A 22777-nucleotide genomic window follows, 5' to 3' on the forward strand; every position below is an offset into this window, starting at 1 on the left:
ACTTAAACTGTTCATTATTTCTAAAACACTATATCGCTCATTGTCTATGCGAATTACACTATGTTTACGAAACAATACTACGAGTAATTAACAATTAAAAATAAATCCAATGGACCTATCCTATTTCACACCAACAAGTTATACTGTGATCAAAAAAGTAAGGTGAATTTGTTTATAAAATGTAAATTCTTTATATATTCTTCCAAATCAATCTCATCCCCTTCAAATTAATCTCCATATAATAAAACGCACTTTTGCCAACGCTTTTTCCAATCTTGAAACAGTCGGAATAGTCTTTTTCCGGTACAGCCTCCATGACCTTCTTCAATTCGGTTTTTGTCTTCTCACGACTTAAAACGGCGTCTCCGTATTCGCCTTTTGAGTGTGATAAATTGCCAGAAATCGCAAGGAGCCAAGTCAGGCGAGTATGGTGATTGCGGTACGATATGAGTCGAGTTTTTGGTAAGTCGCGAAGAATCGCAAAAAAAATTGAGTCATATTGGCACTAATCGAGACGAGGCGTTTGAGACACAAAACATTGTTCAAAATGGTTTGGGCTGAGCCAAATGATATTTCAACACTATCAGCGAGGTCTCTAATTATTAATCGACGATTTCCAAGCACCAATCTTTGATTTTTTGGACGTGACCTTTATCGGTAGAGTTTGATGGTCGTCCATAGCGCGGTTCGTCATCAACGCGTTCTCGGCCCGCTTTGAACTCGTTGTACCGCTTATAAACTTTTTTTAGACCATGAATTGATCACCAAAGGCCTTCTGCAACATTTTCAATGTGCCTGCACAAGAATATTCGTTCCGCAAACAAAGTTTGATGCAACTTCTTTGCTCAACAAAATCAATCATTGTAATAGACGAATTATTCACTTTGGTTGTTTACAAAAACAACTGTAATTTGGAGATAATTAAACCTTTTTACAAACAGACGTTTGGCAAATGCTATAAACCTACCAACCTAGAAAAATAATACCTGCCTCCTCGATGCCCGGGAGTTTTAAATGACAATTTCATCTTACTTTTTAATCACAGTATTATTGTACATTAAGATCACGCATGATCTGTCCGTGACAGTTGTTTTATTTATAAAAATAACAAAACTGCATCAAAATATCATGTTTCATTTTATTTTAAGCTAAATTTGGAAAGGAAATATTAATTATATAAAAAGTTATCGCTGTATGTATCAGTGCCTGTTCTACAAGTAACTTTTTGTTGGTACGGGTTTTCGCCACAGGTAGCCGCTCTAAGGGGACGTGGGAGCAGTCTGGGGTATATGCCCCCCTCTGCTGGTGTTGGGGTGGATCTTGCCAGTGGCTTCTCAAAAATCCGATCGGCGCAGTCTTTGCCTGCCGAACTGACACCCCATGGGGAGAGGCGCGGTAAACTGTCAGCGTAAGAACGTAATGACGGCGTTGTGCCCTTACTAGGGGACCTTTTGTTATCGCCGACAGTTTGTTATACACTATATCCAGAAAGAGAGGGACTTTCTTTCATTTGTGCTTCGGACCGTTGGAGGATTTCTCGGTGAACTCATGTAAATCATAAAAGGCTTCTTTTATTTATAAAAAAAAAGTTAATTATCGACATCTTATAATATTTTATAACAAATATATTATAACTGGCTTTCTTAGAAAGATGTTTTTAATTCTAATAGCTCTCTCTTCAATATAACAATTTTCAATTTTTCTTTTCTGATTTTCATATTAATCAAGTGTTCTTCTTCTACCATCTCCATACATCTCCTATGCTCTTCATCTTTTAATATTTTAGAGTGACTCATTACATTAGTCATGTAGTCATGCTTGTATTGTATATAATACCAATTAATTAAATAAAAAATTAAAGTTCTATAAAGTTTAATTAATATAAGTCTTTAGAAATTAAAAAAAAAATATCAGTTTAATTAAATATTTGAAAGCAATTTTCAACACACGTAGGTATCCTATAGATTACTTTATAAGTACTAGCCAATTCCCGTGGCGTTGCCGATGTGAATGCAGATAACAATTATCGCATGTCTGCGTTCTTATCGCTCATTAATTGTTTTAGGTCTTCAGGGAGTTTCTAACGACGATCGTCCGTCGCGGGTACCTCCTTGGAGTAGTTCTTGACTGCCGACCACAGGTGGTCAATAGGTGACAATAACAGTGTTCTCGGTGGACTCCATAGTATCTGGGACTCGGTTCCGGTACTGAGCCTCTTTCAAGCTTATTTCCTCACTTTTTTCCAACTTGCCATCGCTTCTTGAGTTTCGCTTACTGTTAAGTATGCATTAATAACGTGTTTGGATGCTGTGTATAATATGCAATTTGTTATGTCACGACGTTCTGACGGACTCATAAAAGCTGACGCCAGGGCTTAATATGTTTACCGTCTAGTTATTAAGAGACATAACTATATATCTATATAGTTTAGCTGCCACATTAAGCTTGAACAATGCATAATTCTCGCGAAGTTTTAATGCCTCAACAGTACAATAGAGTCACCATTGCAATTATTACATGTGGTACATACTTGATATCTAAAAAAGGAAGTAAAAGAGGAAACAATAACCCCTATAAACAATTTTTTATGTATATTACAAAAATAATTATTAAAGCTTTCACCCGTGACTTTATCTCCGCAACCAGGACATATTCATTGATCAGGATAAAAGGTAGTTTAGGCCCTTCTCCGTTTTCTATAGTAATATAATAATATTTTCTTTATTTACGGATTACTAAGATCCATCCAATTATAGTGGGTGTTTACCAAATTTCATAGCGGACTACGGAGAACGTAAGTAAAGTTGGGTACAAAAAGGCAAGAACGAATAATGTTATACGCGTTGTAAGTGTTGATATTTAGGAGGCGGTCGGAGTTCGAACAGAAGTTAATAATTTTGTCTTCGACAAAGCTGGGGAAAAGATGTTACACGGACGCGTGTATTGCGACGACTGAGAAAAACTGCAAACACAGAATAATATGTACGGGCGGTTAAGTCGGGTACACACAAGACTTGTCAGTCATAACGTGAAATAGACAACAAAAGCAGGAACTGACCTGTTTGTGCGGCTCCATCTTTTCTCGCCACATTTTCGAGCTCTCCCACTGTGTCAATAGTACTGCTATTGTATTGTACTGATCAAAAATGATCTTACACTACGCCAATTTTTTACTGCCTGTTTTTTTATTCTCAATTATATTATAGTGGGCATGCACTAGGTTTAATAGAAGTTCCTTTTCTGGTTGTAGCCAAGTCAGACTATGTTCTTATTAATATAACATAATAATTAATTTGAATAATGCAATGTTTCTGTTTAGTTTTAGGGTTATACTTGTTATTTTCTTAGATCCATTTTATTAATACGTTGAAAGCATACTGAGATATCATCCACGTATAAAATTTACTTTTGATCTATAATTTTAGCGATATCATTAATACATATTAGCAATAAATAATGTCTATTAACCCTTATTATTTGTTGGTAACGCTTCAGGGAAATTCTGAATTTCCATAACGGTTATTGACTCTTGGTTTTTATTGATCATCTTGAATAGCTGAAAATATTGAATCGTTGATGTTAGGCTTACAATCTGTTGGTGTAAAGAACCTGTGTTAGGCAAAAGGTTAAGACTCCGTGGTTACGTTCCACCCACACCTTAAGGACTGGGTGAACCGCTTGCACTATCCGGTTCATTAATCTCCCATTCCTGGTCGTGAACTCCAACAAGAGCGGACATCCCTAGACTTCCACAGGCCTCTACCTGACCTGTAGTGCTATTCTCTAAGCAAACAGCCTAGACATCAGCCTTGACGCAGCGATGAAATATTGAAATGGTATTCACTAATTCTTAAGACGCGACACTAGCGCCCAAAGACGAGCTCAAAGACGAGCGGCATAAACGGGAACTACTCAAGGCTGTGCGATTTGACATTTTGCCATAGTATTTGGTATTCACTAACAAAAATCAGCCTCGCCTTCGCCGACAGCCTAGCCTACAGCCTCGATTTCTTATGTCAAACTCAAAAGCTTTGTTTTCTACGCTGTTTGCATAGTATTCATCTAATATATTTATTTGTTTCTTGAATTCTGTGATTATTAATTGTATTGAAATTATCAATTTGTGTTTAAAAACGATTGCTGCCCGTTTATGTGTATTGACCCATTTGTTGAAAGAAGCTAAAATAGAAAATGATTGTAAGAAATGCCGACAATCAACAACTTTATGTGATGTGGATTATATTCATCATTACCGACTTTCTGAAGAATTAATCAATATGTTAGAAAAAGAATTGTCACCATGTATGCCTGTTCCAGAGAGTTGTTAAAGCTAAAGGTTTGTAACTTAAATTTTATTAATTGATGGTATTAGGTACATAAATAAATTTAAAGCAGGAAAAAGAATACTTTGCAGTGATTGTGTGCACTTGTTTATTTTATTGAGACAAGCTTAATTGTGTCAGCAGATGTTTGTGTAGGGAACAACTAGCTAGTTAATAATGGTGTGTAACAAGTATTCTAGTATGCATAATAATACTTCTGGTGTTACAAATATTCATGGATCATGGTAACCGTTTCCCATTAGGTGATCCATAAGCTTAGTGGCCTCTGGTTTTGTATAAAAATAACTATGTCTAATATGTTAGAAAGAAACCAACTTAGTTAAACATGTAGTAAATTATTAATTCATGTCAATTAATTTTTGTTAAATTAGACCACTAAATTTAGCATTCAGGTTGAAACTATTATAAAAAACTGTTTCAAAATCATAGTTTTAAAAAACATGACACACATAAATTCAGGATTGGCTATGTGGCTAATTAAAAATAATTAACATTACTTGTTTTTTTTCAGGTGATTTTGAAACTCATTTAGTAGCATGACACAAACCCTTGGACAGCCACAATAATAGTAGTGTATTGCTGTATTGTTTGTGATATGCTGATAATATGATGCAGTTACATCATCTATACAAAATGAAGAAGCACAAAAGAAAATTTTGTAGTCTGAAAATAAGCTAGCTATACTTTTTGTACTTATATCTTAAAACTATTTTCAAATACTTTTTTATTGTTACATTTTTGTCTACCTGTGAATTAAAATTAATATTATATTATGTTGTAAATGTATATTTTAATTTAAAATTATTATAATTAATTCATATTATAACTAGTATGGAGTAAGAAATTAAAAAAAATATTCATTAAAAATTATTTATTTGAAATTGAAACAAGTTTATAATTATAAAATTTTATTGTAATTGTGTTTTTATTTGAAAATTATATAAGATGAAACTTATATTTCAAAATTACTAATGACTATTAAATGACATAATTTAATCTTATATTTTCAATAATGAACTTGATTTAACTAATAATTCCAATAACTCTTGTTATGTTTGGCAGTGTATATTTTTAGAAATGTATTATTGTAAAATCTATTAGTATTTTAAAAACCAAAATTGAGGTTTCTCCCCTTCTTCACAATGGATGGTAGAATCATAAAGAATTACCATTTATAATATTTTAAATTTAATTGAATAAAAATTATTTGACATTTTTTTAAATTTTTTTTAATTAAATCGTACAATGGCTGACTTTAATTTAGTCATATCTCATTCATTAGCTATAAGATATGAACTAGTGTTGTCTGATTCTCTATCAAAATTTGTTCTGTCTCTACTCGGTGCTCTTCAGTGGCAACAAATCTTTGTGAGACTACTCTCTTTCTAGTTGAGGCTGCTATTGTGAAGGAGATAAGTGTCTTCGGGATACTGTCAGTCAAATGACGGCGTGGACCTAAAAATAACAATAAGACCAATTAGACACATAATTCTAAAATTATAAATTAGTTATTTATTTAAGATACTCCACAAAAATATAATTAATCCTTTTTTCTGTTCGTGCATGTCCTGTCACAAGCCATGTCTGATTCTTTATATAATCCATCAGCATCTCCGACTACTTTGCGAAGGGACCTCATTTCATGGCATGTTACGAGATATGCATTTATTTTAGTTACTAAAAATATAACCTTAAAAACAATAAAGTAAATAAAAAGCACATTTTACTTACGTATTTGATAGATACATCCAAACTTATAAAACGTTGGTAAAGTTACGTTAATTTTATTAATTATTTTTAAAAGAGAATAAACAAATACAAAAAGTGCGCCTCTGGAATGTTAAGTACAAGGAATATAATACTCTCTACGTACCTACGTATAAGTGTTATTTGTTTATTTTACGGCAATGGAAGCAAGGGTATTCAAACAAATCTTAACTTTAAAAAACAAAATCAAATGTTTGATGTATAAATTTATGTTTATTTTATATAATATTTATTTAAATAACATTCTAAACTGAATAAAACATTCCATTTGTCAATAAAATATTATATTTCTACAGTTATCGGTTTCATTTTACGGTTTTTGTTGCAAGCCCTATCTCGTCCGTGCGCACAGCCTCGAGTTATCACAGCCTACAGTTCGTCGATGAGGTTTGACACGTTAGTGAATACCAATTACCGCAGCGCTGTAGCCACGGTCGTTCGCAAGGCTGATCAGCCTAGAGCTCGTCGGCGGGCGCAGCGTTGCGGTAGATTTTTAGTGAATAGCATTGCTGATCTACGCCGTCGAGCAACGTCTTTAGCTGTAGGCTATTGCGCCTGCGTCCGGGCATGCGTTCGATGCTAGTAGACTGAGGCCAGAACTTTTGCCTCCAGCAATGCTATTCACTAAAAATCTACCGCAACGCTGCGCCCGCCGACGAGCTCTAGGCTGATCAGCCTTGCGAACGACCGTGGCTACAGCGCTGCGGTAATTGGTATTCACTAACGTGTCAAACCTCATCGACGAACTGTAGGCTGTGATAACTCGAGGCTGTGCGCACGGACGAGATAGGGCTTGCAACAAAAACCGTAAAATGAAACCGATAACTGTAGAAATATAATATTTTATTGACAAATGGAATGTTTTATTCAGTTTAGAATGTTATTTAAATAAATATTATATAAAATAAACATAAATTTATACATCAAACATTTGATTTTGTTTTTTAAAGTTAAGATTTGTTTGAATACCCTTGCTTCCATTGCCGTAAAATAAACAAATAACACTTATACGTAGGTACGTAGAGAGTATTATATTCCTTGTACTTAACATTCCAGAGGCGCACTTTTTGTATTTGTTTATTCTCTTTTAAAAATAATTAATAAAATTAACGTAACTTTACCAACTTTTTATAAGTTTGGATGTATCTATCAAATACGTAAGTAAAATGTGCTTTTTATTTACTTGTATTGTTTTTAAGGTTATATTTTTAGTAACTAAAATAAATGCATATCTCGTAATATGCCATGAAATGAGGTCCCTTCGCAAAGTAGTCGGAGATGCTGATGGATTATATAAAGAATCAGACATGGCTTGTGACAGGACATACACGAACAGAAAAAAGGATTAATTATATTTTTGTGGAGTATCTTAAATAAATAACTAATTTATAATTTTAGAATTATGTGTCTAATTGGTCTTATTGTTATTTTTAGGTCCACGCCGTCATTTGACTGACAGTATCCCGATGACACTTATCTCCTTCACAATAGCAGCCTCAACTAGAAAGAGAGTAGTCTCACAAAGATTTGTTGCCACTGAAGAGCACCGAGTAGAGACAGAACAAATTTTGATAGAGAATCAGACAACACTAGTTCATATCTTATAGCTAATGAATGAGATATGACTAAATTAAAGTCAGCCATTGTACGATTTAATTAAAAATTTTTTAAAAAAATGTCAAATAATTTTTATTCAATTAAATTTAAAATATTATAAATGGTAATTCTTTATGATTCTACCATCCATTGTGAAGAAGGGGAGAAACCTCAATTTTGGTTTTTAAAATACTAATAGATTTTACAATAATACATTTCTAAAAATATACACTGCCAAACATAACAAGAGTTATTGGAATTATTAGTTAAATCAAGTTCATTATTGAAAATATAAGATTAAATTATGTCATTTAATAGTCATTAGTAATTTTGAAATATAAGTTTCATCTTATATAATTTTCAAATAAAAACACAATTACAATAAAATTTTATAATTATAAACTTGTTTCAATTTCAAATAAATAATTTGTAATGAATATTTTTTTTAATTTCTTACTCCATACTAGTTATAATATGAATTAATTATAATAATTTTAAATTAAAATATACATTTACAACATAATATAATATTAATTTTAATTCACAGGTAGACAAAAATGTAACAATAAAAAAGTATTTGAAAATAGTTTTAAGATATAAGTACAAAAAGTATAGCTAGCTTATTTTCAGACTACAAAATTTTCTTTTGTGCTTCTTCATTTTGTATAGATGATGTAACTGCATCATATTATCAGCATATCACAAACAATACAGCAATACACTACTATTATTGTGGCTGTCCAAGGGTTTGTGTCATGCTACTAAATGAGTTTCAAAATCACCTGAAAAAAACAAGTAATGTTAATTATTTTTAATTAGCCACATAGCCAATCCTGAATTTATGTGTGTCATGTTTTTTAAAACTATGATTTTGAAACAATTTTTTATAATAGTTTCAACCTGAATGCTAAATTTAGTGGTCTAATTTAACAAAAATTAATTGACATGAATTAATAATTTACTACATGTTTAACTAAGTTGGTTTCTTTCTAACATATTAGACATAGTTATTTTTATACAAAACCAGAGGCCACTAAGCTTATGGATCACCTAATGGGAAACGGTTACCATGATCCATGAATATTTGTAACACCAGAAGTATTATTATGCATACTAGAATACTTGTTACACACCATTATTAACTAGCTAGTTGTTCCCTACACAAACATCTGCTGACACAATTAAGCTTGTCTCAATAAAATAAACAAGTGCACACAATCACTGCAAAGTATTCTTTTTCCTGCTTTAAATTTATTTATGTACCTAATACCATCAATTAATAAAATTTAAGTTACAAACCTTTAGCTTTAACAACTCTCTGGAACAGGCATACATGGTGACAATTCTTTTTCTAACATATTGATTAATTCTTCAGAAAGTCGGTAATGATGAATATAATCCACATCACATAAAGTTGTTGATTGTCGGCATTTCTTACAATCATTTTCTATTTTAGCTTCTTTCAACAAATGGGTCATTACACATAAACGGGCAGCAATCGTTTTTAAACACAAATTGATAATTTCAATACAATTAATAATCACAGAATTCAAGAAACAAATAAATATATTAGATGAATACTATGCAAACAGCGTAGAAAACAAAGCTTTTGAGTTTGACATAAGAAATCGAGGCTGTAGGCTAGGCTGTCGGCGAAGGCGAGGCTGATTTTTGTTAGTGAATACCAAATACTATGGCAAAATGTCAAATCGCACAGCCTTGAGTAGTTCCCGTTTATGCCGCTCGTCTTTGAGCTCGTCTTTGGGCGCTAGTGTCGCGTCTTAAGAATTAGTGAATACCATTTCAATATTTCATCGCTGCGTCAAGGCTGATGTCTAGGCTGTTTGCTTAGAGAATAGCACTACAGGTCCCATGATAGAAAAGGCCAAGAGGCATACTGCTTCTCAGTAAATAATGCAGTAGCCCCAACACACCTTCATGCCTATGGTCCTTTGTGCTCTGAGCATTATTGCTTTTTCTTCATCTTTTACGGACCCATACCATATAGGGGCCCTGTGTACGACCATCATAATTTTGTTCACTTGTACTAGTCATATATTTTTTCTAGTTCTGCTTCTTCGGTAATTTGTACCTTTATAGGTTAGGTATATCGTTACGGCGGTCTCGCTCGCGACCTCGACACGCGTGCTTACGGGACGGTGGTTAGTGCCGACTACTCGCGTCTGCCCCTGCGCTCGGAGCGTCGAGGTGCGGGCGGAGAAGTATGCGGGGAGCGATAGGCACCTACCGTTGTCTTACCATGCGCGCCGGCTATACCTTTAAATTATCTGGGTCTAGTGGATCATCTCTGGATTCTTTGGCAATTCAAAAAAGTTCGAAAGATTGAGGCAAGCTTTATAATAACATTATACTGAGTAGATCCTTCTTAATATTTATATACATTTGCCTAATTTGGCAACAATATCCATGAATGAGTCCGTGTGGTGCAGGCATAGAATAGGTAATCCCTTCTTTTCCCGTGGGTGTCGTAAGAGGCGACTAAGGGAGGGCAAAGGATGGGCAGCAGCGTCCCTATTAAAACATCTCTAAAGCTTAACTGCGTTTGCCAATCCGCCTGCCAAGCGTGCCCACCAATTCGAATATTGCGAATTTAATATATTTTTTTTATTATTACAAATAATAAATATATTTCTGTAGTTGCTTATGTGTGCTTTATCAAGTCCGTTTATTTTATGATTTTTAAAAAGATATTGTTACTAACAAGATTAACAAATATATTGCAATGGAGAATTTAATATTGTTATACTATTAAAGGTTTAAAATTCTCATAATTTTTAAAGCTAAATCTAAAATAATTATCTTACCTTTACATTCATTGTAAAAGCGTAGGAAATTATTCTCCACTAGCCCGCCATCTAGCTTCTCCTACCTTAATTACACCTGTTCCTATTTTATAAAGAAAAAAATTTGCTCGCCAGATTTACAATAACATTTTAAAAAGGTTATAAGTAAAAACATAGAAATTTACATAAATGAACCAGCTGAGACATTAAATTACATTGTTGTTCATTTAAACTTGGTTCTTTCTTTGTTTAAATGTTTGAAATTCAAAGGAGTAACTTTCAGAATAAAAAGTTACGTAAATACAGTACGTTATTTGTTATGTATTAGATTACATAAATATTTTTAATAAATGACAATGAAATGTAGACCCCGCCCGTGCTAACGGTATACACTGGCGGGGCATCAGTGAGAGTTGATGAGGATGAAGAGACAGGCCAGTTAGCTCATCGTGATGAAGAAGCCTAGAATTCAACACGATGGTTTCCAGGCAGGACTACGTGGAGGTCGACTTGGATGGGTATATTTCTAGCAATTGGGGCCTTGGAGTTTCTTGAGTAAATCTATTAAAATTATGCCAAGCTAGGGGGAGGGGGGGCACTTTGATACACAAAAATTAAATCTCTTTTCTGAGGACCATAAAGCATTATATTTAAATATTTGTTTTGATGTGTGCATTGGCTGATATGTCAGCTTACATTTTGGCTACGCAAAAACCGCAAAAATTGGCGACGTATAGAGATAATGTGATTTTAAGAAAATAAAATGTTTGTATCATTCTGCCCCACCAGTGGGGCACTTTGATACATGGGGTGGGGCAGTTTGATACGTATTTTAGATCCATATGAAATGCAAATTTAAACTGACTAAAAACCCAATATAAACTGTATTATTACTTAAAATTAAGAAATAAAACAATTTTATTGATTGAGATCGCAAAATACTTTTTATTAAGAGTGCACATTAGCCATAATCAGTCTCTTAAGTTACTTAAGAAATATAATCACAAAAAAAAACAATATTGTCATCATAGAACAAGACTAATTCTCTGTTATTTTCTTAATTATATAATCAGTTATATACTTACTAAGTAATCAGACTTTAACATTGAATATTGTTAATGAAAATATAATATTAGAACCTCCTATCAAAATAAACAATAGTTTTCTTAAAAAATTAAACAAACATCAAAAATTTAACAAAAATAATCATAAAAACTCTCATATAAATTACAAAACAATCTACTGGATATTATATCGAGTTAAACCTACCGAAAATGAATAAAGCGACGATGTTCGAGATGTGCCTTTGGAGAAAGTTGGTTTTGGTAATTGCAAAACTACATCTCTAACATCCACACTTGCTTTGTCTTCCACAATTGGAAATATGAACTTATAAGACCCTGTTTTTTTTCTGAGATATGATACTTCATATTCTGTCACATTATACTTAAATACGACTTTGGCAACGTAGTGAATCACAGTTTTCTTCTTCTCAAACTTAATTAGTAGGAAATCTCCAATATTTATGTGTTCAGGATTAACTGGTTCTTCATTAATTACCTCTTCTTCTGATTCCGATGGCATTTCAATCTCTTCACTATCACTCGTCATCACGACTTCATCTAGACTAGAATCGGAATCTATTTCTGCAGGCAAAGAAGTTACTCTCTTTTTCTTTTTTGGCTCAGTTAACCCCAGCAGATTTTTCGCTGTTTTCAATTCTTTTGCATGCTGTTTTGCTTTTTGTAATTCTCTTTTCCTGTCCTTTTCATTACGTAAGCTTTCTAATCTATTTTTTTCTGGTGTGTCAGTGTATATTCTTGATATGTCCCTTTTCTCTTCCTTTTCTTTTTAAGACACTGTCAGTAATCGCCTTTTTTGGATAAGGTCTAACTACGTCAGGAGTAAGCATAGCCTGTGATGAAGAAACATGTAGAGAATCGTCAGCATCAGACACTGAAATTGGGTCGGTATCCAAAGTAGGAGTTTTATTTTGTTCTCTATCAACAACTTCATTATTTTGACTTGTTTCCGAGTCTACAAAATGTAAATCTTGTGTTTTGTGAGTGTTCTCATCTGTCAAATCGTGATAACCTGTGCTGAAAATGTCTATCGGTGCAAAGTCGTCGTCGCCAAATATCAGTTTATTAATTGGCCAAATTCCAGGTTTGGAAAAACCACCTATGATATTCTTTGGTGTAAATGATTCCAAATATGCTAATTTTGACAGTTCAGCAATGTTGTATATGGTCAGTCTTTCCAACATTTTGAATGTGCCAGTCGTTGAAAGCTATCTTCAATTTGCCTTTGAAGTTGCAATTTGTGTAACGTGTGTGGGGGCAGACTCAAATAAACAATACCGTTGTCACGACAGTAGTTAACAGCTTCTCTTGAAATGTGCGATTCGTGGTTGTCACAAATGATTAGAATTGGGTTATCTTTATTGCTCGAAGTAAGGCGTTGAATGTGTTTCAAAACTCTTATAAACAATTCTGATGTCATCCAGCCGCTTCTGTTTGCCAACCCTAGACTTCCATCAGGAGCTCCATTTAGGAAGTGATCTTTGTAGTGAACTCTTGGAAAGACATAAACTGGAGGAAGAAAAGAACCAGTAGCAGTAATAATACCACAGAAAGTAACTAACTCTCCGCGTTCTGCAGAAACTATTTGTCCCACCTGTCTTTGTATTCTCCCAGCAATAACTTTAGGAGTAGAAAGAACTGTGCTTATGCCTGTTTCGTCTAAGTTTATTATTCGATCGGGTGTAAAATTGTACTGTCTCATTATGCGTTCGTAATTATCATGAAATTGAGCTACAGCAGCTTTATTAAAAGCAAAGCTTCTTGCTGCGCTTGTGTTTTCTGGTTTTCGTAGACTCAATTCTGGGTTTCTCTTCCTGAAGCCAATCTTTTCCAGCGCATTTGTTTTTTTTTCCAGGGTTTTGGATAATTACACCCTGAGGATTCTGCGAACTCGTATGCCAAAGTCAAAAGCTGTCTCAATGTAAGGCCGTAGTGCATTTTACTGCAATTCAATAAATATTGAGTCAATGCCTTTTCTTGTTCGATTGAAAAAACTTGTGCAACGGTATACTTGGAACCATAGATGTTTGATGAAGTAGCTGTAGCAGTGTGTGATGATAAAGCTGCAGTAGTAGTGTGTGCTGAAGATGACGCTATTTGTGCCATCTCCATAGATGGTGCTATTTGTGGTGAAGATGGACCTGCTTGTGATAAAGAAGATTCTGCTTGTAATGAAGAGGATGCTTCATTTGTAGATAATATTCTGGTAGCTTCAAATGATTTTCTGGCTTTTTCTATGCGATGTTGTAGGGTCGCAGTTTTGATGCTATATTTGTCGGCTGCTTTGCGTATAGATAAAGTCTTTGACAATGCTTCACGTATTGCGTCTTCAATGTTTTCTTCATTGATATTTTTTCTATCAGTTTTGTGTTTGTACGTGCGCACCGTTTTCTGAAAAAAAGAAAATAAACAATAAAATAAACTATTATTTTTGACGGGGCACTTTAATACACTAGAGGAGCAGATTGATACGTATCATTGTACCCCGCACATTACCGTATCAAAGTGCCCCAACGGACTTTTTCCACAAACAATTAATTTTATCTAATATATAATAATAATGCAATCAAAAACATTTTAAAATACAATAATAACTATAGTTACTTACCTGTAGTAACAAATAATAACAAAAACAACTAAAAGAATCCTCCTGAGACACAATTACATTTCACGTTTTTTTTTGTAGGCAGCGGCGCACGCCACTTTCAACACGTTAATGACCGTTGAGGTCCAATGGCAAACTGGCGGCGAACGGTGTCACAACTGTCATTCTTGTGAATGCCCTTGAGCATTCTAGTGATGTGCCGGACTGTGTAGCGTTTATCGGTTTTGAGATATAGATACTGTACCAATGTGCCCCGTGAATCAATGTGCCCCCTCTCCCCCTATATGCCAAATATAGGCGGTAAGCTTTTACTCGTGACTATCTCCGCAACCAGGACATGTTCACTGATCAGAATCAAAAGGTAGTTTAGGCCCTTCTCCGTTTTCTATAGTGCGTGTTTACCAAATTTCATAGTGCACTACGGAGAACGTAAGTAAAGTTTGGTACAAAAAGGCTAATATGAATAATAGTTTTGCAGTGAAACGCTCAGCAATCAAATTAGAAGAATTTATTAATATTACAAGAATCGACAACGAATCACACATGGCTACCTAAGACTTCAACTCATTGACACACGCGACAATGTTGCCAACAGATAAAAACAAAGTTACCATTCTACAAATAATGTTATGCACAGATTACACTGTCTATATCTAATAAAGGCAGTATCGAATAATGTTATACGCGATGCGAGTGTTGATATTTAGGAGGCGGTCGGAGTTTGAACAGAAGTTAATAATTTTGTCTTCGACAAAGCTGGGGAAAGATTCATAAAAAAATAGGTGAACCGACGAGGTGAAGTGAACTTTTGTTTAAAAAAGTGAATTAAACTACTAATATTATAAACTATCATAACATCAACCATTATCTGTCCATGCACTGCAAACATAGGCCTCCAACATAGACTGCCATAAGGAATGATTTTAGACCATCAGTATCGGTATGTATTTACAAGTAGTACTCAATCTTTATGGTTCTAGGATTGCAGCTTCAGTTTAGGTGACAATCTGTGGGTCTTGTATTACTCTGTTTTTTTTTTGTTTTTATATATGGTGCCTACCGCAGTAAGTGGGCCGTCGACTAAACTTATATCTAGTCGGGGTAGGGTAACTAAATTAACACGGTCCCCGGATATTAACTTCCAGTCTTGCTACTTTTATTTATTTCCTAATAGTTATATTTTTCTTATATCTAATATTTTTATTAAAAGCAGTATCAACTAAAAATATTTAAACTAACACTACACTATTACAGGGAAAAAACTATATTTAAATAGGATTGAGATTTTTAATGACTATTTTTTATTTATTTCCTATTACAATATTTAAATTGTATAATCAATATACATTTTCATATAGTTTTACCTGTTACTATGTCTAATTACTATAGTTTTTATTATCTTACTGCTATACTCTACGAATTTTCTGCTCATTTCTTTGTTTTCTTCGCTCTTATCGCCAATATCATGCTCCAGGTCGTTGCGTTGTCGCCTGAAGCGGGGACAATGGGACGGGATGTGTGTGATCGTCTCAGGCTGTGACTGCTCACAAGGACACGACGGGTCCTCCCGATACCGAAAATGGTGTAGATATGTGGCGAACCCGCCATGTCCCGTGAACAGTTGTGTTGTGTTTGGGCAATCTTACCGACAATCCTATACGCAGCAACAGTGCTCGGGAAGAAAAGCTTGGTAACTGAAGCCGTCTCGCTAGACCGATATCGCCCGTCCCACTCGGCAAGCGTCCGATCGCGGATCAGACGCTTGACGAATGAGACAGGACACCCGTCATAGTCCGACCTCCTTTTTGAGTTCATCGCTGCCTCCTTAGCCAGATGGTCGGCTCTTTCGTTTTCCTCCCACCCTGCGTGTGCTTTAATCCAGTACAGGTCGACTGTTTCTCCAGTTGGTGAAGACAGCGCCTGTACGAGTCTCTGAAGGAGACTGCTAGTGGGTGGGGGATCGACGGGTTTATTACCGTCTGGAGGGCAGCCATGGAGTCGCTCGAGGATGTTGAACGTAGTCGCAGGATTACTCTCAGTTTGTCACCGAACACTATTACTGCATTTGCTGCCATCTGAGTGTAGATCTTGAAAGGAGCTGATCTCGGGATTTTTACCAGGTTTGGTGGCTTAAGGCCATTGCTAACTTGTCTAAGGCTAACGACGCCGGCCGGATCCATTTTGTCGCTCTTCAGTGACCTAAGGTTGTCTGACCTTTCTCTGTCTGAAGGTTGTCTGATACATTCTCCAACGTTTCGCATATTGGCCTGATCTAATCCGTGAGCTCCAAATTTACTGATGTTGGCAGGATGGGGTGGGGGGGGGCACTCTTTTTTCACTTGTATGGTCTGCAAGTTTTTTTGTAGACCGATGAATGCCCCTCCATTCCGTCCAGTTTGTGGTCTATTTTTACGTTGTGTGATTGGTGTATTTGCACCACTGTTTCCAATAGCTTAGAGAAGAGGCTTTCAAAATATTGTGAAGAGTCCCACTGGTCATCGTCATGAGGATGGTTACTTCTCCTCTCCTTCATTGTAGTTAATACCTCTAGAAAGCAGTTTCAGTCTAATCGCTCCCACACTGCAAATGTCTCTTTTATTCTGTGTCGCTCTCGGCTGGGTATTTCTCGCTGATTGAGATTCTTGCGACATTCAATTTTGTCAAAACAGGTTTTATTAATTTGCTGATCATCGTGGGGGCGGATCTCATTGAATGTCCGGTGACATTTTTTGCTAATCTTAGCCGAATTTGTCTCTGGTTGGTCTCCGGTTTTAAAAATTGTGTATTATAGTTTTTGTTTGTGTTTCATGAATTTTGTGCTGTAGGACATTTTAATGTGTGCTCTGTATTCCCCCAACAAACTCCTTCTCTTCCTTTTTTTCTTCATAATCTACCCATCATTCCATTTTTTTTACACCTTTTTTGTTTCTGCATTTGTAAAGGCCGGATTCGGAAAATTTATAAACAAAATTTTAAATATCATTTTCTATGCCGGATACTATCTCCTAAAATATTGTATTAATTAGATTTTTAGGTCTTTTAGAAACAATTTTTTTTGCATTTATTAAGACTTATATCAATATCATCTTTCGCATCATCTCTAATGCATGTCAATACATATGCAATCTCTTTAATAACCACTGTGTGATCCTACAATGAATACATAAAATTATATAGTGTATTCAGCTGTATATGTAAATAATACATAAATAATAAAATAACATTAATACATAAGTGTTTGAAATGTTGAAGGATTTTTGCTGCATTTTCGTGATCACATGAACCAATTCGTGAATAGAATGCGATTGTAGCGGAAATAAAAGAAGACCGCCCGGAGCAGCCTGAAACAGCGGAAACAGAAAGTCCTCAACGCACAAGAGAAGAGCACGGAAGACATCAGGAAGGAGGATGACGCTGCGGCGAAATCCTTGAGAAAATCTTCACGCCACGCCATATCTTCTCCATGATATATAATATAAACATATTTAGTATGTATATAGAGTAAACCTTTTCCTTTGGGTGTTATAAGAAGCGATTAAGGGAGCTTAATGCTAGGCAGCAACGTCCCTTTTGAAACATCTCTAAAAGCCGAACTGTGATTGCTAACCCACCTGCCAAGCTTGACAACTACTGGCAAAGCTCCCTTATAAGGAAGGCTTATGTTTAGAAATTCAATGAATATGGAGCAAAGTGTGATTCCTATGATGAGTTATTGACGTCATTATTCATATACCTCCGACAAATCACTCTCAAAAATTTCGAACGAGAAAATGAACCGAATCTCAATATTTGGGGAAATATCAGGCCAATTCCACTTACTAACTTATTACCGTGAGTGGTAATATTGAATTTGGGCCAAGCAGTAGAAATAGATTATTTCTCCCTTCAATATCTCTACTGTTACTTTTGTTATTTTGTTTAGGAATAAGTCCCAGCGAATGAGCGACACACATTCCCAATGTTTTTTTGTGTTCTGTGAGAATTGGCTGATATATTGTGCGATCACTGTCAGTAGTAATGTACTCAAGTAAGCACTGAACACATGCAATTTATGAACATTTGTGTTCTTGAGATTTAATAGTTTTGCCAAGTTTCTGTTGTATCGCCAGTTTTTTGCGATGGAGAAGGAAATGATGTGGTGCCTTGTGCCTTCGTGCTTAGCGATGACTTTCTAATTGTTAGCATTTGAGAAGGTGCGCTTCGCTATATCAGAAACAGCAAAGCCGACTATTGTTACGACATCTTTTGGAACGCGGAAGAAAGGGCCCCTCAAATTATGCGATTTCGTGGCAAATTGTCTAACAACATCCATACTGCTTCGTATTATTATTGCCAACTCGATGATGATCTTTACTTCCTCAAATCTGGGCGTCGTTGCATGAGTATTTCTACGAGGTAACACCGACTCGTTAGGTCCGAAATCTCTTCTATAGCCCGCAATTTGAAATCTTCCGGGCCCCATAATACAAGCCAAGACGAATACTGCTTCTCGGTAGATAATGCGGTACCTCCAACACATCTTTAGGGCTAAGGTCCGTTGAGCTTTAAGCATTACCGCTTTTTTCTTGTATCTTTTGGATCCATACCATATACGGTCGCCGTATATGACCATCAACTGCATTACTCCCATATATAGGCGCTGGACGCTTCTATTTGCCCTATCATGATTCGGGCGAAGACAAGTCAGAACCCGCACTATTCCTAATAGCCTAGAAGATAGGCTCTCAAAGTATTGTGAAAAGTCCCATTGGCCATCATGTGGATGACTACTCCTCCAACCACAATGCCAGAACTGGCAGGAGGTGCTTTTCAAGGAGTGGCAAAGTATATGGTATATAAAGTATAAGTATGACATATCTCGCCCTACCGCGCTCAGCTTAAGTGACTCCCTATCGGACTGCGTAGAATTACACGCACATTCTGTACTAGGCATTCTATTTTATTCGATCCAAACTCTCTCGACTATCTTAAGTGTAAATTTAAATTTCAAAGGGACATTACCAATCGTAATCTTCCTCTTTGTAGGAATCTTCTTCACATGTCAGCTCATCCATTGCCTTCATTTCCTATTCTTTCACTGTTCAGGCTATTAAAGAGTGCAACAAACTCCCACTCGACATCAGATCTACTCTAATCAAATTAGCTTTTAAACTTAAATTGCGCTTCTATTTCTTAAAAATGGCCGTTTTATAAACTTCTAAGCAAGTAGCGGAATTACCAGCGATTCTCGTAGATTCTAAACATAGATTATGTAGGTCAAATGATGCAAACAAATTTATTAATTTAAAACTAATAGAATAATTTGATACAAGATCAACGTTAAGGTCACCACATACAAGTTCTTATTTTTCTGCGCATTTCGTGTCTATGCTTTCTTTATAGCCAATTCAAAAGAATTAAAACAAGCCGTCGGCGGACAATATACGCAAATAATTATAGAATCATCTAGTTCTACACATGATACTTCAACCGTTTGTACAATGGAGCTCAATGTCCTTTCGTTTTTTTTTTTAATTGTTATTATTATTTTTTAATAATTATTGAACTTCCATGAATAGTATTAATTCTAGTAAATAACTAGCAATTTTATAGTGTTCAAAAGGACAGCTTAATTCACTTTTTTTAAGCCAATGTTCGGTTAGATATGTCTAACCGAACTTCTTAAAAGACTTAATACTAACTCTTTGCAGGAAAAGCCACGAATATTTTGATGAACAAGAACCATATCCTGTGACTTAACCAAAGATTTTGTAATTCCTTGTTCTTAGGACTTAACCAATGTCTTACATGTCAGTTTAAATTGACATAAGTCACACTCATTTAGTATTATTACTAAAATTATTATAACCCGTTATATTACTTATAATAGGATCGTATATATTATAAACTAGCAAACTAGCTAACAAAAAAAAAGACTTTTGTTTCTTAAGGAAATAACATTCATCTCCAGTCAAATAAAAGTTCGTTACGAATTGGTTGTTATCGAAAAATAAAATATCATTATAATGATATGTCAATTAAATTATTAATATTATGCATAAATTTGTTTTGCTCTTTATTGAGTGAGCGAGAGTAGGGAAACGAACATAGTGTTATTTTGCCTATACCCAGCTCAGCTATATTGTACAAACAGTCTATTATATAATTGCACAATATCCGATTTACGTACGCGAAGACAATTATCTAACGCAATAACTAGAGGAGTATGATAAATAATCATAGTTCTCAATTATAATTTTTCTCATGAAATTGTATAAACTTGATCCCGATAAATAATTATTTATTACTATTTGAGATAGGTTTTCTGATAATATACATCCCAAATCTTTGCCATACTTGTCTGAATAAATAATTGTCCTTCACTGTCTACTATCTACACTATCTACCTCCATCCCCATTATGGGGTCGATATCCATTATATATGGTGGTAAAGATTGTAGTCAGCGTGCGCGACTTCCTTCTTGTTTGTGGTATTGCTAGCACGGCTCTCTGCCCCAAATAAAGCATCGGAGCTAGATCAGTTGGATGGACTCATATGATAAGCCGTCATAAGTATTTCCGGGTCCTCCATCAGAACCCCCGATTTTTCAGAGGATCCACCAGCGTTTGGAATGGTAGTAGTGCAGGGGAGGCCACTCGCGTGAGGTTTGGGCCCGAGCATACCGCTGCAAGGCGAGTCCATATCGCAATCAATTAATTACTGACGTTACTACTGTCCATCGCGAGCACCGGAGCTTGGACAAGAGGATTTATATAGAAGTTGTCTCCTCGTATCAATTTGCCTTTCAATTTCTTTTTTTTTTTTAAATAGCCTTACATTCTGGGCTCATGGGTAAATTCTTTCAAACTAGATTAACTAGCTTATGCATTTCTGGATCATACTGGCAAACACCAAATGCCTGCAAATATTAACATTTCACCTTGGTACACATACAAGTTTAAAATCATATATTAGTAATTTTAAACGTAATCTCTATAACCTGATAGATCCTATTTAGTTTATATGTTGGTTCATCACATACGCTATGGTTTGTGATTAGTATGAAGTTTTATTGATGATTCATAAATGTACTGATGAGTTTTTTTTATGATATAGTAAATCGACAAAAATTCTTTTCCGCACTGACTGTAATTAAACTCTGCTTCATCCATAAAGCGTGATTATTATCTTCATAATCCTCACTATCTTTTGTCTTAATGTAATTAATTTTTCTTAATAATAATAATAATTTTATTTGTTATGATTTTGGGTATAAATATTTAGATTCATCTTTTAGATTTTCTGCATGCTACTGTAAAATGATTTGGTGTACCACAATTTAGACAATTTGGGCCAAATGCAAGATTGTCTTGGGCCAAGAATTTACAGCGTATACAATAAAAGCTATCCGATTGCGGTCTTGTTGATTGATTTTAACTCTTTTTTTTTTTCTTTAATTTACTTTATTTATTCGCAGCTGGGTCCTTTAGCCCCAGTAGCTCTCTTTACTTGGTCATTATTTGTTTGGCTTAGTTCACCGGTTCCACAAATATTGTCTGTTTTCTCTAGTGTTAGCATTGTTTTTTTAATAGCTTTGTTTTCTATCCTTATGTTTTTTGCGACATCCTTCTATTCTTATTATTAATATATCTGTATTTTAACTGAGGATTTTTGTTTTATATATAAATTTATATACATCAAATATATATTTATATATATTTTAATCATGGCTGGTTCCACTATTCGTCGTCATTGTCATTCTTATTAGAATTACTGTTTGAATCATGCTCGCTATAAAGTTCAAACTTGTGGCGGCGCCATGTCGTAGTGGGCCGTGTCGTGTGCTCCCTCTAATATGGTTGAGTGCAATGATCCTGCTGGCTGGCTCATCCGTTATATTCGTGAACGGGTGCTGCTTATGGGGGGCTGATCTGTTTGGATTACAGACACTGATTAGACTTGTTAAAGTATAGTTTTTTTTTTCTTTCTTATGGCACGGCACAAAGTGCATCCACCAAAAACAAAGTTTGGGAAACAGCATTTTAGTAAAGGAGTTTTGGACGAAGAAATTTAGGATAAGGATCAGAAAAGTTGAATAATGGATGATATAAGGAAAAGGACAGATACCTAAATAGATATTACAATATATTTAACCTTAAAATATATATATATATATATGTAAAGTGCATAAACTAAAAAGAAAATTTACAACTTAATATTATTGATTACAATAAAAGAGGAAATAAAATTATATACTTCTAAATTATCAAGAAACAATAACACTGGAACTGATGTAGGCAAGGGAATGCGGAGGGAAAGGAGGGAATTGAAAAGAACAGGATGGTCATAGAGAGGACAATTTAGGAGAATGTGATTCAAATCACCCACATCTGTGCCACAATTGTACATATTATTGTTCATAATTTTTAACTTAGCCAAATGAGAAGGGGAACTCACATGGCCAAGTCTCATCCTAATAATAAAAGACGTAGCACGTTTATTAATACTATTAATTATTTTACGATTACCTACAATAACAGACGAAGGAAAAATTTAAATAGGAGATCGTAGAACTATACCACAGATTAAAAACATCATAT

General features: G+C 34.9%; 5 long non-coding RNA genes across 5 annotated transcripts; 2 read left to right on the top strand and 3 right to left on the bottom strand.

Moving 5' to 3' along the window:
• The first annotated feature begins 3273 nt into the window (after window positions 1–3273).
• Window positions 3274–6405, top strand: LOC128200089 (uncharacterized). Its single transcript, XR_008252525.1, has 2 exons — window positions 3274–4336; window positions 4855–6405. It is a non-coding gene; the product is annotated as an uncharacterized LOC128200089 (long non-coding RNA).
• LOC128200091 (uncharacterized) lies at window positions 5200–6688 on the bottom strand. Its single transcript, XR_008252527.1, has 2 exons — window positions 6075–6688; window positions 5200–5798 (listed from the first exon to the last, which is right to left on the bottom strand). It is a non-coding gene; the product is annotated as an uncharacterized LOC128200091 (long non-coding RNA).
• A 30-nt stretch (window positions 6689–6718) lies between these two features.
• On the top strand, window positions 6719–7762 carry LOC128200090 (uncharacterized). The gene is made up of 2 exons (XR_008252526.1): window positions 6719–7267; window positions 7545–7762. It is a non-coding gene; the product is annotated as an uncharacterized LOC128200090 (long non-coding RNA).
• Window positions 6937–9815, bottom strand: LOC128200088 (uncharacterized). The gene is made up of 2 exons (XR_008252524.1): window positions 9006–9815; window positions 6937–8488 (listed from the first exon to the last, which is right to left on the bottom strand). It is a non-coding gene; the product is annotated as an uncharacterized LOC128200088 (long non-coding RNA).
• A 1611-nt stretch (window positions 9816–11426) lies between these two features.
• Window positions 11427–16396, bottom strand: LOC128200097 (uncharacterized). Its single transcript, XR_008252529.1, has 2 exons — window positions 14201–16396; window positions 11427–13983 (listed from the first exon to the last, which is right to left on the bottom strand). It is a non-coding gene; the product is annotated as an uncharacterized LOC128200097 (long non-coding RNA).
• Between the last annotated feature and the right edge of the window lie 6381 nt (window positions 16397–22777).

The sequence above is a fragment of the Galleria mellonella genome, unplaced genomic scaffold, assembly GCF_026898425.1.
Source record: "Galleria mellonella isolate WM207_F2 unplaced genomic scaffold, CSIRO_AGI_GalMel_v1 utg150, whole genome shotgun sequence".
Taxonomy (NCBI): Eukaryota; Metazoa; Arthropoda; class Insecta; order Lepidoptera; family Pyralidae; genus Galleria; species Galleria mellonella.